We start from the raw sequence: 18,942 nt of genomic DNA, 5'->3' as shown, positions 1-18,942 counted from the left end.
TCTTTCCCCCCATTGTTGCTAATGCATTTGGCTAGTCTAAAAAATAAAAAATGAATCTTTAAAAAAATAAATATTTCTTGAATTCTTAGCTATATTTAGCCCTCCAGGATTTTGTGTGCTATTTTATGGTGTATCTGTTTGAATACTGAATACACACTTTTGCCCTTTAAAATGGACTAGCATCTCTTTAGAAACAGAATAATAGTGCCAGATATGAAAGAGATAATCTCAGGAGTTAGTTGTTCTCTCTTAACTAGTAGAAGAAAGTAGAAAAATTAGCCACAGTATACTAGATGAATAAACCTCCAAAATGTGAAATTTTTAGTCAAATTGACCAATTTCCTGGTTGGTTAGAAGTGACTTCATCGTGCCTAGAAAGGTACTGATATTTAATAGACCCTTTAAAAAATGTTGGCTTCATTAATTAATGAACTTCCTTAGTTGCAACTACTAAATACCAAAGAAAGAAGTCAATTTGGCAAAATGTTTTAAGCAATAATTCAGTTAAATGAAAAGACATTTATTTAAATTAATTTGTTGTTAGATTGATAGGAATGAGTTTATCAGTTAAAACATCTGATCCACGTGTAAACTCAAAAATGGTTTGAAAAAGATAATCTCATTCACAGCAAATACCCTTTCAAAAGTTGTTGACATGGTTTCAGGGTAAATATGGGACTTGCTAACATGTACACTTTAAGCAGTATTAAAAGACATGAAGTTGACTCCACTTAGTTTTAGGAATAACATTTTATTTTATAAAGTATTAATTTTTAAAAAGAAAACCAGATTTACCATTTGAATTATTTATGAAATCTGATTACCCAGACTACATTTCATTAGCTCACTCTGACCTTTAGATTCTATTGAATGCAATGACTATTGACGGAGAAATTTTTTGAAGCCAGGGGAGCATGTCTGAGTGAACTTAGTACTTACTATTCAAGTTCACAGACTATTCTAGAAGGAAAACAGCTGTCTAAGTATAGGGCAGAATTGACCAAAGATGTTGCCGTTTTAGTCTTTAACAAGGTGTGCAGTGTGCCATTTCTCAAACACTTAAAATGTCACACGTTTTGAAAGTACACAAAGTACATTTGTCAAAGGAAAGAAATCTAATTTCCATAATGTATGTAAGATTTTCCAGATTTGCACAACTGAAACTCAATAGTCATTTTGCTATATGCTCACAAATTGCCTAGTTGAAACTATTCAAAACAAAGTATTTTTACTATGCTCCTATGGCATAGTAGGTCAGATGGCATTTTTTTATAGGGTAAAAAGGAATGTTCCTATCTGCACTTTATTTAAATGCTTATATTCTCATTTATGCTTTGCTTAAAGTGAGGCATGCCAATGAGGTAGGACTTGTCTCCCCTTGTGATGAAGAACCGCAGTAAGCAGAGGAAAGACCTGGAGGCTTGGTGCAAGTATCTTTCCCCTAATCTCACCACCCTCAGGCAGGGATGCCAACTGGCTTATATTCCCCTAGCTGCATCATGGAGGTTTCCAGAGACTAGAGCCTGCCAGAACAGACAGGTGGGGTTACATTTTTTATTCTCTAGAATCAAGAATATGTTTCTTGAAGAAGGTGTGGCCTACATTTTAGGGTTGGATGACTAGCCCTAAACTATACTTTAGGAGAAAAAGTCTCCTCTTTAGGAACAAATATTTGCATCTCTAAATCTGGTTAGGAGTCTGATCTTTTTGGACAGAACAGAAAATGCTTTTATGCTGAAAATGAAATCTTTGCTTTATTGCTATTTTCCTCATAAAACCTCTCCTACATGTCTATCTCTTGCTCAGAAACAGCTTGATAATTTCTTTCATTTTGATTTTTATTTATTAATATTTATTTAATGTATTTATTAGAGATGAGGTCTTGCTCTGTTGCCCAGGCTGCCGTGCAGAAGTATGATCATAGCCAGGAACAGTTTTAAGATATTAGAAATATACTTATCACAGTGCACAAAAATTACAGCGATATTGCAAATTTCCTTTGCATGTGTTCTCACAAATTACTATGGAACATATTTTCCTTATAAAATACAGTACAGTGAAAATTTTAATTTACTACACTCAGGAATATATTGAGTACAATCTCGATTTTGAGAAAATAATAATAAAGGAAATTAAAGCCAAGATAGGCTTAGATGTTGAGGTGTTGGTTAACCTCACTCACTAGCTCAGAGTTCATTCTCACACATGGGCCTCAGCACAAAAACAAATCACTGCCAATCATGAGCCTTCTGGTCAAAACAGTACATTTTAAATGCTTGAAGAGAAGGATCAGCTGTGTTTGTTTACACATCTATCAGCCAAACAAGATTGTGAGTTCCGGGAAACCAGGGTGTGTGTCTTGTTTCCTGCACCCAGCACAAGGCCTGCCTCAAAGTGAGGCTGCAATTGAATGAACGAATGAATGAATGATAACCTAGATGCTAGAGTTAGCACTCTTGGCTCTTTCAACTGCTTTCTTACTGCTCACACTGTGCTGTGTTTCTCTAGTGTTACTTCCAGAAAGCAAGCAGACAGGCAAGCTGGCAGTCACCTTTGCGACCTCCTAGTGAGGAATAATATCATATGTAGAAAATCCACCACGAGTCTCCAAACTAGTCTTTTCCAATCACAAGTTTAACTAGGAGAAAATCCTGAGTGCCGAGAACCGACACCAGACTCATTAGGAGATGCACTGTTAAAGTTGCACTGTTCAATTCAACATGCATTTTGTTAATACCTGCTGCGTTCCAGGCAGTGTGCCAGCTGCTTAGGATACAAAAGTAAATTATACATGAGAGAGAAAGAGAGGGAGGAAGAGAGAAAGAGAGACACAGACAGAGAAACAGAGAGAGGAAATGGATAAACAGCAAAGAGCTAGTACTTTGCTGTGGATCTCAAAGAGGCCTCCCAGAGGTGAAGAGGCTTGCGCTGAGTATTTCAAGATAAGATAGATTTATCAGGACAAAGAAATGTGGAAATGAAATTGATTATTGATCACTGATCATTGAGTAGAGGCAAGGAATGGAGAGTTGGCATGAAGAACGGGGGTTTTGGCAGGAAGAGCAGCTCCCTACCGTGAGATAATAGAGGATGAGGAGGGAATGTGGGAATGAGGCTTAGAGGAAGATGGGAGCCAGCTTGTGAGACCCTCATAGACCATGCTAAGACTTTACTGGGAAAGCTGTGGTGAAACACTAATGGATTACAAGTAGAGCCCGTTGCACCCATCTCAATTGCCATGAGACCAATGACTCCTCCTTTGCCTCTCTTTCCCTCATCCTTTACCTCTGTGTGTTTCTTATGCATGCTGGGTGTCTTCTACCATGCTTTGGAAGGTACCATAAGCAAAATGATCATCAGCTTAGACAATCTAGTCATCTCTCACAGAGACTTTGGAAATGATTATATGGGGCAAGACCACTTCCAGCACATTATGGCACAGTCTAGAATGCTTCAGTAAAACCAAGGACATTCAGAGGGAGGAGGCTGAAAGCATCCACAATTACATTCAAAATTTATGCCTAACAATTGACTTAATTCCACCAAGATCCAAAGTGGAGAAAAGAAAAGGAAGTTCACTTGAAAACCAAGACAACTCTTTCAGGACACTGCTTTATTTCACGAATTATCTTTTAGATAATCTTGTACTTTCTGGAAGCCGTGAAATAAATGGTGATTTTTGATTAAGTGTCCTCAGGTGATTGTTTTGGGTCCTAGGATGGGAAGGGGCAAGGAGTGGTGATGATTAAAAAAAAAGGAGGCCACAAGTAATATTAGTTCTAGAGTTGATAGCAAACTTCTTCACCTCAACAGTCTCTTGTTCTAGTTCTTACCTCCTTACTTCCTTCTATGAGTGCTCCAAGGAGCACAACCTGAGGGCTGTTGGTGGATGAAAAGGCCAGGCTGATTCACAGTAGACTTGTGCTTTGAAGTTCACTTATGAGGGGTTATAAGCTCAACTGTGTTTCCCCCTAAATTCATATGCTGAAGCCTTAACACCCAATGTGACTGTATTTGAAGATAGGGCCTTTAAGGAGGTAATTAAGGTTAAAAGAGGTTGTAAGAGTGGGGCCTTAATCCAACAGGACTGGTGCCCTTATAAGAAGAAGAGACACCAGATCTCTCCATGCCTCTGTTTCTCTCCTCTCTCTCTTTGCACACGCACAGAGGAAAGATCATGTTAGGACACAGTGAGAAGGCATGATCTGCAAGCTAGGAAGAGAGGCCTCATCAGAAACCAACACTGCTGGCACCTTGATGTTGGACTTCTAGCCTTCAAAACTGTGAGAAAATAAATTTCTGCTGTTCAAGCCACCTGGTTTGTTATATTTTTTAATGACAGCCCCAGTAGGCTAAGATACATGAGATTTGAGGAAGTTTTAAATTCTTAATTAGCCAGGCATGGTGGTGCATGCCTGTGGTCGCAGCTACTCGGGAGGCTGAGGTGGGAGGATTGCTGGAGCCTGGGAAGTAGAGGCTACAGTGAGTCTTGATTGTGCCACTGCACTCCAGCCTGGGTGACAGAACGAGACCCTGTCTCAATCAATCAATCAATTCTTCTTCTCACTCCAGATTGTTGCTTCTACAGTTTTCCTTTCCCAGTGGCAACCACTAGAAAATATTGCTATTAATATACTAGAATATAGACAGATAGATATAACCACCTTTTTATGTGAGTAAGGACATTCGACATATATTGTCCTGAACTTTGATTGTTTTTAACTTATCATTATTTCATATAAACTCATTTCATAGTAGATATACATGTAGAGGGGCCTCATATTTTAAAAGTTGTATGTAATACAATTGATAAGGATGTAGCACAATTTATATAACTTGTGTTCTGTTGAAAGGACATTTAGATTTTTCTTTTTATAATTAATGTATGGATTTTTTTTTGAGTCAGAGTCTCACTCTGTCACACAGGCTGGAGTGCAGTGGCACAATCTTGGCTCGCTGCAACCGCTTCCTCCCAAGTTCAAGAGATTCCCCTGCCTCAGCCTCCCAAGTAACTGGAACTACAGGCATGTACCACCACACCAGGCTAATTTGTGTATTTTTAGTAGAGAGAGGGTTTTGCCATGTTGGTTAGCCTGGTCTCGAACTCCTGACCTCAAGTGATCTGCCTGCCTCAGCCTCCCAAAGTGCTGAGATTACAGGTGTGAACCACTGTGCCCAGCTGAGGACATTTAGGTTTTTGCAATCTTTGTGCTTCAATACAAATGATTCCATAATAAACATATGTGCAGTCATCTTTGGCACATACACAAGTATATGTGTAAGATAAGTTCTTAAAAATGAGATTCTAGTTGAAAAAATATTTTCATTTTAAAATGTTTTATTTTGTAGGTACTACCAAATTCAGACACCCTTCCAATTTTTATAAAGATTAGGAGGCATTTGGCTGGCTACATGGCTACACCTTTCCATTATATCATTATCAAAGGTCTTTCCTAAACAACTCCATACATCTAATGCTATATAACGATACTCTTCCTGAATGTCCTTCTCACTTGACCTAGGGAATAATCCTAGAATGGTGGGTCACCAGCAAAGTCTTCTGATATGCTGAACAAACAGCATATCCCTCTGCTACTACCCATGGCCCTGGGTCCTTTTCTCCTTCACTCTGCTGCCACGGATATTGTTTTGGCTCAACTTTTCAGATTCTTCTTGGTTTCTACTAGGAATAGAAAAGGAAGGAAACAGAAATAGAGGACTGTATTTTATTACCCCACACTAGAGAATATGTTTACATTTGTTTAATAAGCTTTGGAGAGAGGAGATTATTTTCTTGAGGAAATGTTCAGTGTCTTCATGGACACTTCGAACATGGCGAGACTGCGTCAGAGGGTAACATCAGGTTTGCTCAAGTGAGTCAAAGGTATTTTAGCTCTTTCTTTATTCTCTTAGAGGAGGGATAGCACATGAAACTTTTGCACTTGTAAACTCTACCAAAACACATTAAAGTGTGAGGATTTTCCCAACGTTAGCTGGATATTTTTCCTAACAGAAGTAGATCTGCTAGATAAGTGAGAAATAAACCCTAATCAATTCTCACTAGTGTCATATGATGTTTTAAACTGTTAGAAATTTGGTATGGGGACCCAAAGCATTAAAGTATCAGGAGGAGGCGTGGTGGCTCATGCCTGTGATCCCAGCACTGTGGGAGGCCGAGGTGGGTGGATCACTTGAGGTCAAGTGTTCAAGACCAGCCTGGTTAACATGGTGAAACCCCATCTCTACTAAGAATATGAAAGTCAGCCTAGTGTGGTGATGAGTGTCTGTAATTCCAGCTACTTGGGAGGCTGAGGCAGGAGAATCACTTGAACCCAGGAGGCAAGGGTTGCAGTAAGCCGAGATCACGACACTGCACTCCAGCCTGGGAGACAAAGTGAGACTCTGTCTAAAAAAATAATAATAATAAAAATAAAATGCAAGTGTCAGGAGATTAGTTATTTATGAAAATACCATATGTTCTAGGTCATTCAACAATCCACAGGGGCTGCCTGAGCTTTTGGTGTTGTAGCTGAACATTTCTTCTCTTACTGAAATTATTTTTTATTTAATGTTCAATTGTCATTTGAAATATCTTTTAGTGGGGATTTTTGTCCTTTGGCTCTCAGCTTAAGCATCACCTTGGGGAAGAATTTCGATTATGACCATGACTAAGTCAAATCTCTGACTTTAAGATGAAAGAACACCACCATGTCCCTCTTTTTAGTGCTTATCACAGTAGACATTTACATTTATTTTAATTGTTGATTAATATTTGATGCCTACCTGCTATAAGCTTCATGGGGCTACAGATCATGTTTACCTTTTTTCAACAACACATTCCCACAGTGCCAGGCATCTAACAGGTGTTCAGTAACAATTAGTGAATCAATGTGTTGCCTTTAAGTAGAGTCCATCAAGTGAATACAGAATCACAAAGATAATTTGGGACCCACTGTAAAGCTGACAGGTGAGTTTAGATCATTTCATTAAAGCAGAGTCGTGTCAAGGGATAAATCAATCCAGGGCTAAAGGCTTAATACCCAGATCCCATGCATATATTTAAATAAATCCATGGATTATCTAAAAAAGAACACCCAACTGAGGCACCCTTGGGCGGATTGCCTGAGCTCAGGAATTTGAGACCACCTGCACCAGTGGTTCCCAGAAGTGTGGTCCTTGGATCAATAACATCAACATCACCTGGGAGCTTGTTGGAAATGCATATTATCAGGCCTCAAGCAGATCTACTGAGTCAGAAATTCTGATGGTAAGACCCACCATTCTCTTTTAGCAATTTCTCCAGGTTGTTTTGGTGCGTGCTAACGTTTGAGAACCACTGACTTACACAAATCTTACCACTGTCAAATAATGGAAAAGGCAAACCAATGAACAAGTGGAGTTTAAATTTCTTAGTGGAAATCTGAATAAAAATGAAGGAAAGAACTGGTGACTATTGTCCACGCAAGATTTCCTAGCTGTGTTCAACAGTTACCAGCTAAAAGTGCCTTTTTGAGAATAACCCTACCACATTTCCTTTCTTGCCATCATTTCACTGTTTTTGTAGAATTTCATTAAAGTCTTGCCTATCTGCATACAAAACAGTTAAAGCACCAAAGGCGGTCTGAAAATGATTCCATCATTTAATGAAGTTTAGTAAGCAATAATATTGAGACAACTATGGGATGAAATCATAATTACAATAAACAATATTTATAGGAGGCAAGTAGCATGATGACTGAGAGTATAGGCTAGATTTAGACTGCCTGGTTTAGAATTTTGACTCGGCTACTTCCTAGCTGTGACTTTAGTGAAGTTACTTCACCTTTTTTTACTTGGATTCCTCATCTAAACATGGAATTCAATAATTGTACAGTCAATCTTTACCTCATGGGGTTGCTGTAAAGGTTAAGTGAAATAATTTTTATGGCCTTGGCACATAATTAATGCTCAATAAATATCAATCATATAATAAACAGAATGGGTGAATATACGTATATATACATACATACATACACACAATTGGTTATTTGTATCTGCAGGTTCTGCATCTGCAGAATCAGTCAACCATGGGGTAAAAATATTCAGAAAAAACAATAAAATAGAACAATGCAATAGCAAAAAATATAAATTAAAAAGCAATTCAGTATAACAACTATATAGCATTTACATTGTGTTAGGTATGTAAGTAATCTAGAGATTAGAGAATACAGGAGGATGTGTATGAGTTATAGGCAAATACTACACCATTTTTATTTTTATATATGATTTTATTCCTAACCACCAGCCCACTGGGGACTACACCATTTTATATAAGGGACTTGAGCATCCACAAATTTTAGTATTCACAGGGGCTCCTGGGACCAGTGCCTTACTGATATCAAGGGATGATTGTACCTACACACAAGTGTACACACACACACGCCATCATGTTGAAGCAGCCATAACCCACAACTGGAGGTATGTTGTACCTGTCGTGAGAGCTAACCTCCTAACTGGGAGAAGCAGAGAAAGGTCCAGAAATTTATATCTTCCCTTGTACAGCACACCCATCACCAATAAAGAATAAAAATTACTGGCAGGCTGGAAGGGTTCTTTTGTTTTGCTTTTGTTTTTTCGTTTTTTAGAGATGAGATCTCACTATGTTGCCCAGGTTATTCTCCAACTCCTGGCCTCAAGCGAGCCTCCTACCTCAGCCTCCTGAGTAGCTGAGATTATAGGCATGAACCACCATGCCCAGCTGTGAAGAGGTTCTCTTGATTGGGAGCAGGGGAAGTCTCATCAGAAAGGTGTGGAGAGAGAACTCTAGGGCTGGGTGGGGAGCTACCTGCATCTTAGTGGATCACCAGCACCAAGAGCCAAGTGGGAGCTGAGACAATCCTGGTGGAGAAAGTCTGGCTGCCATTTGAGGGACAATCCTAAAAAGTGGAAGAATATTCAGATGATGAGCAGCCAAAAAAAACAAATGTGCACTCCGAAAATCATGTACGGTACCCCCTTGGCAATGAAGGAAAATCAATTCCTCTAGCAGTACCATGGTTGACAAAGCCATATTTGACAAGATAAAGCTATCACAGCAAGTAAATTAGGAGGAAAACATTTAAAATGGCATTGCAGGCCGGGCGCAGTGGCTCATGCCTGTAATCCTGGCACTTTGGGAGGCCGAGGCGGGCAGATCACCTGAGGTCGGAAGTTTGAAACCAGCCTGACCAACATGGAGAAACCCTGTCTCTACTAAAATACAAAAAAATTAGCTGGGAGTAGTAGCGCATGACTGTAATCCCAGCTACTCAGGAGGCTGAGGCAGGAGAATCACTTGAATCTGGGAGGTGGAGGTTGTGGTGAGCCGAGATCACGCCATTGCACTCCAGCCTGGGCAATAAGAGTGAAACTCTGTCTCAAAAAATATATATATAAACAAATAAATAAAGTGGCATTACATACCTATTTTTAACTGTACAAAGGAGTTCTAGAGGACCTCCGTTTTTCAAATATGTTGGATTCATGAAAACATTATGAAGCAGTTATTCTAGTAGGTGACACTTTTGCTGTTTACGAAACGTTGTTTGTGTTGGCAGTTGCTGAGTAGAGTTTACCACAGATTTTAGAAAGGAAGTGTGCACCTCTTTTGAAGGGGGAAATTTAGAATCATTTGCATTGTCCTCTACTTCAAGTTTGAGCAAGATGTTGGGGTAATCACTGACCTTTCCACACATGGTTATGATTCATCTCAGGGCCTGGTCTACAAATACATAAGCAAGTGGTGCATAAACAGACCTCCCTCCGCCTGACCCCCTGGACCTGTTCAGGAGCTCTAGGAGAAAGGCTGCATAATTGCAGTCCTGATCTTTAGTTTAACTCAGTCTACATAAAGAGCATCAAAGATGTCCTGGGAATACAGATGGAAAGTCATGTTATCTCAGAACAGCACTTAGCCCAGGAATAAAGGATGTCTCCTTGTCCATATATGTTAATATGCACAGATTGATATGTGGAAGGTCAGTTGTTAGTTCTAAGTGGTGATATTTTGAGGAATTTTGCTTTCTCTTATGCTTTTCTATTTTGCTCATTTTACTAATAAACATAATTTTTATAATCAGAAAACAAACTATTTTAATCTTGGAAAATTGTATATGTCATACATTGAAATTACTAAAATGCAATAAAAATGCAGAGTCATATTATCATGTTCCACCCAAAAACAACAGTGACAGATATTTTCATGAAACATATTAGATGAGTCTGTAGAGAACCAGGTGCTGTCTTATTTGTTGGGGGAAATAATTGGTTACATTCTTTCTGGAGCAATGTATATCAATAACATTAAAAGGCATATTCTAGATGGCCCGGAAATTCCACTTTTAGGAGTCTATACTAAGAAAATAATTAGATAGGCCAGATGCAGTGGCTCACCTCTGTAATCCCAGCTCCTTTGGAGGCCAAAGAAGGAGGACTGCTTGAGGTCAGGACTTCAAGACCAGCCTGGGCAACAGAGCAAGACCCTGACAATATTAAAAAATACAAAAAAATTAGCTGGGCGTGGTGGTAGGTGCCTGTAGTCCCAGTTACTCAGAGGGCTGAGGTGGGAGAATCACTTGAGCCCAGGAGTTTGAGACTGCAGTGTGCTGTGTTCATATCACTGCATTCCAGCCTGAGGCAACAGAGAGAGATCCTGTCTCAAAAAAAAAAAAAAAAAAAAAAAGAAAGAAGAAAAGAAAATAATTAGATAAATATACAAAGACATACAGTTAAATATGTTTATCATAGATTTGTTTGTAACATCTTCAAGATGAAAATAATTGTGGCAGATAAATGAAGGTACATCATATAATTAAAAAATTCACAGCCAATGTAAGTAATGATATGAATGTACGTTTTTTAAAAATCTGAAAATATGTTCACAATATTGTATGTAATAAAAGCAATTACAAAAGTTTTGTAGGTTTCTTTTATTTTGAGATAGGATCTTATTCTGTGACCTGGACTAAAGTGCACTGGTGCAATCATAGCTCACTGCAGCTTTGAACTCCTGGGCTCAAGTGATCCTCCCGCCTCAGCCCTCATAATTAGGACTAAAGGTACATGAGACCACACCCAACTAATTTATTTTTATTTTTTGTAGAGACAGTGTCTTGCTATGTTGTCCAGGCTACGTTACAAAAGTTTAGGTATAGCATGAACTCTTTTCTGTTTGAGAATAAAAACACTACATACATATAGATTTGGCATCTTTCCTTTTTGCTTATCTGTATTTTCTAATTTTTCTACAGTGAACATTATTTACTTGTATAATTAAAAATAAAACATCAGGAGAATTAATTGGAGATGTTTAAATTTGTAAAATAGTTCATGTGCTCCCCTTACACAACACACACACACACACACACACACTTTTATATACAGGTGGTTACTTGTTCCTGGTTCTAAGAAAGACTGTATATCATCTGGCACCAGCTTCAAGGGGTTCCACTGCAGACTTAAACATAGCTACATAGGGTTGATTAAATAAAATGTAGTCTTTTCATTTTTATCTTTCTGTTTTTATTCAAGTATGATTATTTTTCTCTTTTTACTCAAGTATGATTAAAATGTAATCTTTATTGCAGCACTGTTTTATTTAACCACCAGTCAGCTATCTTTAACTAGAATTCTGTGATCTTCTATTAGCACATCTAAAAAGATTTTCTCATTTCTTTCAAAAGGCTTCTTACTTGACACTTCATATTTAAATCTGAGGGCCACAGTTTGTAGAGAAGGATAAAGTCAGTAGGCATTTATTTTTGTTTTCATTATATGCCTTCCTCTTCAGTGTCCTTTAGGTGAATGATGGTTGGCTCCGTGTAAGAGAAGAGGGAGGAAATTATGTTTTAAAAAGTTTCATTCAGGGACAGAATGTCAAGCTTCCAATTTGATTGACTGAGTCATGCCCACTAAAAGCAAACTGTAATTTTCATTGGAATAGAAATCAGTGTGATTTAACACACTTCCTTTTTATGGAAGATTACATTTCACAGCCTATAAGGGGATTGCAAGTGACAAAAAGAGCAAAATTCTCACCAGCACAACTTTATGATGAAAATGTCAATTTAGGTCTGTATTTTATAGAAGTAAACGACATCACTGAGGGCAAAGATTCTGCAAAAGAAAACTCAGCAGTAAATGCTCTGCAAAAGAAAACTCAGCAGTAAATGCCTAAAGAGAGGGTGTTGAGAGCCTCAAGAATAAAAACTGAGTCCTTTTTTTTTTTTTTTGAGATGGAGTCTCGCTCTGTCACCCAGGCTAGAGTGCAGTGGTGTAATCTCGGCTCACTGCAACCTCCTCCTCCCAGGTTCAAGCAATTCTCCTGCCTCAGCTTCCCAAGTACCTGAGATTACAGGCATGCACCACCACACTCAGCTAATTTTTGTATTTTTAAAAGAGACAGGGTTTCACCATGTTGGCCAGGCTGGTCTTGAACTACTTACCTCAAGTGATCTGCCCACCTTGGCCTCCCAAAGTGCTGGAATTACAGGTGTGAGCCACCATGCCCGGCCTGAGTCCTTTTGGGGTTTTGTTTTGTTTTGACTTTTTATTAATCCTGGTAAAGATAGCCTGACAGCCAAGTCTCATGTTTAACCTTGGGAGTTTCTCCTTTGGTGCAGCGAATACTTTTTTCTCCCCTTAATGTTTTATATTTAAGGTTTTTCAAATATTTGGGATCTTCAGATCAAATTCTGTTCTATGATTTATAATCTTGTTTGGAAATTCTGAGGGGCTGGAAATAATGAGATAAGTGGTTTTATATATAGTTGATAAATTAGAAGGTTTGGGTGGTAAGGTGTTATTTTGTATTGGTATTGATGCCTAGATATTCTTCTTTCTTTTAAATCATTTAGTAAAACATACCATAAAAATGTTTTAAACAGCCAAGAGTGGTAGCTCATGCCTGTAATTCCAGTACTTTGGGAAGCTGAAGTGGGTGGATAACCTGAGGTCAGCAGTTCAAGGCCAGCCTGGCCAACATGGTGAAACTCTGTCTCTACCAAAAATACAAAAATTAGCTGGGTGTGGTGGTGCATGCCTGTAATCCCAGCTGCTTGGGAGGCTGAGGCAGAAGAATCACTTGAACCTGGGAGATGGAAGTTGCAGTGAGCCATGATCACACCACTGCATTTCAGCCTGGGCGACAGAGTGAGACTCCGTCTCAAAAGAAAAAAAATGTTTTAAAGATTTGAGATTTATAAGATAAAATGTAGTGTTTCTGTAATGAGAATGTTGTCAGTATAAAAAAATTATTACACTGTGTGATATTCTGTATATTATACTGCATACAGTATATCTAAAAATACACCACATTAAATAGCTTTTGTCTTTTTTTTTTTTTTTCCCAGACTACAGTGCAGTGGCACTATCATGGCTTGCTGCAGCCTCAACCTTCTGGGCTCAAAGATCCTCCCACCTCAGCCCCACAGGTAGCTGGAACGACAGGCATGTGCCACCATGCCAGACTAAGTTTTTCATTTTTTGCATAGACAGGGTCTCACTATATTGCCCAGGGTGGTATAAGAGCTTTAGTCTTTATTGACATGGTTGAGTGGCTCGTGTTAAACAAGAAATACTTCAGACATTTTTCAACTAGTATAGCATTTGAAGGCAAAGTGATGGGACACTTTTAGTGAGAATTTGTGAAGTACCAGTTGCACAAAATATGCATACTTACATAGATGCCATGGCTTGTTGATCTGACCAAATTGTTACCAGATGGAAAGTCTTGACTGTGAGTTGTCCAGGTTCTTGGCAAGTTGAAAAAAGAAATAAACAAAACTCACAAAGCAACAAACGAAGCAACTAAAGCACAGATTCAGCGAAGCAAAATCACACTCCACAGAGTGGGAGTGGGCTCGAGCAAGCAGCCCAAGATGCCTGATTACAATGTTCTTTAGGGTTTTTATTAAGCTAAAAGAATTTGGTAACACCCCCAGGTGCTCTTTAGAGGCCTCCAATTGGTTACACCCTATGAAGGATTGGCCCAGAACCAATCAGAGGCTGAAGTAGAGACTTGGCCCGCAATCAATCAGAGGATGAAGTGGAGACTTGGTCCGTGGTCAATCAGAGGCTAAAGTGGAAATTCCTGTCTTGTTATCACAGGCGTGAGAATGTGGCCTGTATACTGCCCTATCTTGCCTAGAACTGGTTGCACCTGCTGTTCTTTTGCTTATATCTTAACCCTTGGTTACCCTATTTCCCTATTCTTCTGCCTCAAGATGACAGCCAGTCATAAGCAATACAACAACCTTGATCTTGGACAAAAAGATAAGCTGAACCAACTGATGTTCCTCATGAACTGTAGCTAAGAAGTACCTACCTAAAGTATTCAGAAAATAGCCAAGAAATGTTTCTTCTTTCCTTGAGAAAACTGAATGGTGGGAGCTATAGCTTGAAAGTAACAGAGAGATGGAACCAGAGAGGCTATGATGGTTCATGTGTATGCTTAAATTACAAGGGGTCAGATGCTATTGTTAGCAAAGAGGCTGATCAGTGGAGAAAGACACTAGACCAAATGTACAGAGAGAGGCAGAGATTCAGAGAAGGGTTTGGGTAAAGAGAAAAGCACTGGGCCAGAGCCCTTTTTTTTTTTTCCAGACAGGGCCTCCCTCTGTCATCCAGGCTGGAGTGCAGTGGCACAATCACAGCTCACTGCAGCCTCAAACTCCTGGGATCAAACAATCCTCCATCTCAGCCTCCCAAGTAGCTGAAACTACAGGCATGTGCCACCATGCCTGGCTAATTTTAAAATTTTTTGTAGAGACAGGGTCTTGCTATGTTGCCCAGAATGGTCTTGAACCCCTGGCCTCGAACCCCTGGCCTCAAGCAATTCTCTCACCTTGGCCTTTCAAAGTGCTAAGATTACAGGTGTAAGCCACTGCACCTGTCCTGATCTGAGAGCTTGCTAAAGGTCTCTGGTACTAGTTTAGTCTATCTGAACATTTGCAATAATTTCTTTTCTTTAAATATGAAAAAAGAAATTAAGTAACTCAAATGACTTCTGACCATAATTATCAAGAGTCAAACCACTAGGTTTGTTAGCAGAAAACAAAACATGTTATATTCATGCAATATCAAATTACTTTCAAGAAGATACAGTCACCAAAAAACAAGTTGTCAATAGTAGGTTGTATAATAGACCTCTGTCACATAGGCTTGCCCATGACCCTGTCTCCTTATTCTCATAGTTCTCTGATTTTTTCCTTGGGGACTATTCCCCACACACTGTCCCCTCTCCTCTTCCACCACCTACACCAGGGCAGGCATGTGGCTTAGATCTGGCCAATCAGTGGATAGGTCTCAACATCCAGACCACAGTGATAGGTAATGTCATGAAAGCATTATATAAATATAAACTTAATTATTGAGGAAAAAATGTGACAAATAATGTGTAAAGAAACAGGGAAAAGTTGCCATTTGTATTCAGGTTCTTCATAGTCTTCTAAATAAGACCAACTTCCAACTTTGCTATTAATTATCCAAGTGACCCTAGTCAAGTCTCTTCCTTATTCTGGGCTTTCATTCCTTTTATATAAAATGAGGAGCTCAATATAACTATGTTCAGGGTCTCCTAGGGCCTTTTTCTTCTAAATCTGTAAACATAAGTTTAGAAATTCAGTAGTCCTGTGTACACCAAAAGAACACCAACAAAGAGGGTCCTGGCCCTCAGGGAACTTGCAGTAGATAATTTTGAAGTAGGAAAATTGTTTCACCACCCTGCCCTTTGTTCTAAAGTCTCTACCTTATTTATCATTCTTTCCCAATCATTAAAACTTGCCCTTAGATTTGACTCTTTCATGAAAGGACAAAACAAAACAAAAAAAACACAAAAACTTGCCCTGTTTGATGACAAATAGTCAGTCTGAAAATAAATCTCTGCTAATGTTTAGCTTTATTCTTCCCTCAGAGAGGCTAGGGTCTTCTTTCCTTCCTTTGTTCCAGGAACACAGATACATTTGACAGAGGTCATTGACCACAATGTTCCCAACATAGAAAGAAATAATGTTTTGGCTGGGTGCAATGGCTCTTGCCTGTAATCTCAGCACTTTGAGAGGCTGAGGCAGGAAGATTGCTTGAGCCCAAGAGTTCAAGACTAGCCTGGACAACATGGGGAGACCCCATCTCTACAAAAAAATTTAAAAAATTAGCTGGATGTGGTGGCACACACTTGTAGTCCCAGCTACTCAGGTGGCTGAGGTGGGAGAATTGCTTGAACCCAGGAGGTTAAGGCTACAGTGAGCCATGTTTGCACCATTGCACTCCAGCTTTGGCAACAGAGCAAGATCCTGTGGAAGGAAGGAAGGAAGGGAGGGAGGGAGGGAGGGAGGAAGGGAGGGAGGGAGGGAGGGAGGCAGGGAAGAAAGAAGACAGGGAGGGAGGGAGTTTCATTTATTCTTTATTTCCAGAGCATCTCAGAATGTAATAAAAAGTGTAATGATTTAATGAAGGGATGCAAGGTAGCACTGTTACAGTAAGAACTATTTTAAGGAAGCTTTTCCCTTCAATCATACTGTAAGGATGGTCCTGGCTGCAGAACTGTTCATTCATTTAAAGCTAAAATAACCTAACTGTGGCTTCTGTATCAATTATCTCTATTACTTGCAGAGTTGACAATGTGGTGACTGGTTGATCTAGTTTCTCCAGCTGGTTTAGCAACTCAGATCCACTGTGAAGGTCTCTGTATTGTGATAGTTAATTTTAGGTAGCGACTTGACTGAATTAAGGAATACCAAGAAAGCCAGGAAAGCATTAATTTTAAGTGCATGTGTGAGGGTGTTTCCAGAAGAGATTAGCGTGTGAGTCTGAGTGAACTAGGAGGAAGGATTTGCTCTCATTGTGGAGGAGAACACCATTCAATTGGCTGAGGACCTAGAGAGAACTAAAACAGAGAAAAGGTGAATGTGGATCTCATATACAGATCTTCTTTTCCTGTTCTTGGACATTTTGCTGACCACATATTCTTCTTCTCTATCCTTGGACATCAGAACTCCATGCTGATTCTTCTAAAAATCCTCTCTCATAGTATATAGCATATTGGTTATGTCTCTTTAAAGAATCTTGACTAATACAGATTTCAAAGCAACTGCAAAGTACTGGATCTTCAAAGCAATATTACTCTTTCCTATCCCAACTGGTCATCCTTCTTCTACCTCAGTGGGTATAAGAAATTCCAAATAGCCTACTAGAGCTACTGCCCTTCCAGGTTGGATATCAAAGATAGGGGAATTAATTTTTTTAAAAAAAGCTCTTGTTAAAATGCTATCTTCAGACAGGAGGCCTAGTGGAGTTCTTCCAAGGAAACATTAGCACTTTATTGTTCTGCTGGGTGAATTCTCTGCTGAAACTGAAACTGAATTTTCTACTAGTTGACCACTCCTGGGACTGCCGGGCAGTGCAATGTTTTTTGTTGTTGTTGTTTGTTTGTTTTGAGACAGTCTCTGTTGCCCAGGCTGGAGTGCAGTAGTGCAATCTTGGCTCACAGTAACCTTCGCCTCCTGAGTTCAAGCGATTCTCCTGCCTCAGCCTCCCAAGTAGCTGAGATTACAGGCATGTGCCACCATGCCCAGCTAATTTTTGTATTTTCAGTAGAGACGGGGTTTCACCATGTTGGCCAGGCTGGTCTTGAACTCCTGACCTCAAGTGATCCACTCACCTCGGCCTCCCAAAGTGCTGGGATTACAGGCGTGAGCCACCGTGCCCGACCTGGAATGGTTATTAACACCCGTGTTCTGCAGCCTTTGTCCCGTTGCTTCTGGGAGAACTGAGCCATGAAGGAGCAGACACCGCAGTTGGGAGGCGGGATGTGTGGGCACAGTGCTTCCAAGACTCCATGCTATTTCCAAAGTGGGGCAAGTCCCAAGAAGACCAAGCAGAGGACTGAGTGGGAGAGGAGTGAGGATAAGGAGGAAAACACACCACTGTGAAGGTGAAAAAGCAGAAAAGGAGGGCATACTGCAGAAATGGGGGTGGACATTGCCAAAGACTAACTAACTACACTTGGAATTTTGCCTCAGTCAGATCTGCCCACTAAGCAATACACGGATTAACTGCTTGAAGGTCAAGTAGTCAGAACCCTATCAGGGTCAGCTGGGCGCGGTGGCTCACACCTATAATCCCAGCACTTTGGGAGGCCAGGGCGGGCAGATCACCTGAGGTCAGGAGTTCGAGACCAGCCTGGCCAACATGGTAAAAGCCCGTTTCTACTAAAAGTACAAAAATTAGCTGGGCATGGTGGCTCACGCCTGTAATCCCAGCTACTTGGGAGGCTGAGGCGGGAGAATCACTTGAACCCGGGAGGCAGAGGTTGCAGTGAGCCGAGATGGCGGCACTGCACTCCAGGCTAGGTGACAGAGAGAGACTCCGTCTCAAAAAAAAAAAAAAAAAAAGGAACCCTATTAGGGTTGGAGGAGAGAGTGAGAGATCTGAGGGACAGAAAGACAAGGCTGGGTGCGGTGGCTCACGCCTGTAATCCCAGAATTTTGGGAGACCGAAGCGTGTGGATCACGAGGTCAGGAGTTCAAGACCAGCCTGGCCAAGATAGTGAAACCCCGTCTCTACTAAAAAAATACAAAAATTAGTCGGGCGCAGTGGCGGGCACCTATAATCCCAGCTACTGGGAAGGCTGAGGTAGGAGAATTGCTTGAACCTGGGAGGTGGAGGTTGCAGTGAGCCAAGATTGTGCCACTGTACTCTAGACTGGGTGACAGAGCAAGACTCTGTCGAAAGAAAGAAAGAAAGAAGGAAGGAAGGAAGGAAGGAATGAAGGAAGGAAGGAAGGAAGGAAAGAGAGAAGTGAGGGAGGGAGGGACAGAGGGCAGGAAGGAAGGAAGGCAGGCAGGCAGGCAGGCAGGCAGACAAAGACATCATCTACCTCTACCTTATCTAGGCATCTGTTGAATGCTTTTCCTCTTCAGGTGGTCT

This window comes from Pan paniscus, chromosome 3, assembly GCF_029289425.2.
Source record: "Pan paniscus chromosome 3, NHGRI_mPanPan1-v2.0_pri, whole genome shotgun sequence".
NCBI lineage: Eukaryota > Metazoa > Chordata > Mammalia > Primates > Hominidae > Pan > Pan paniscus.
This window is presented reverse-complemented; position numbering follows the sequence as displayed.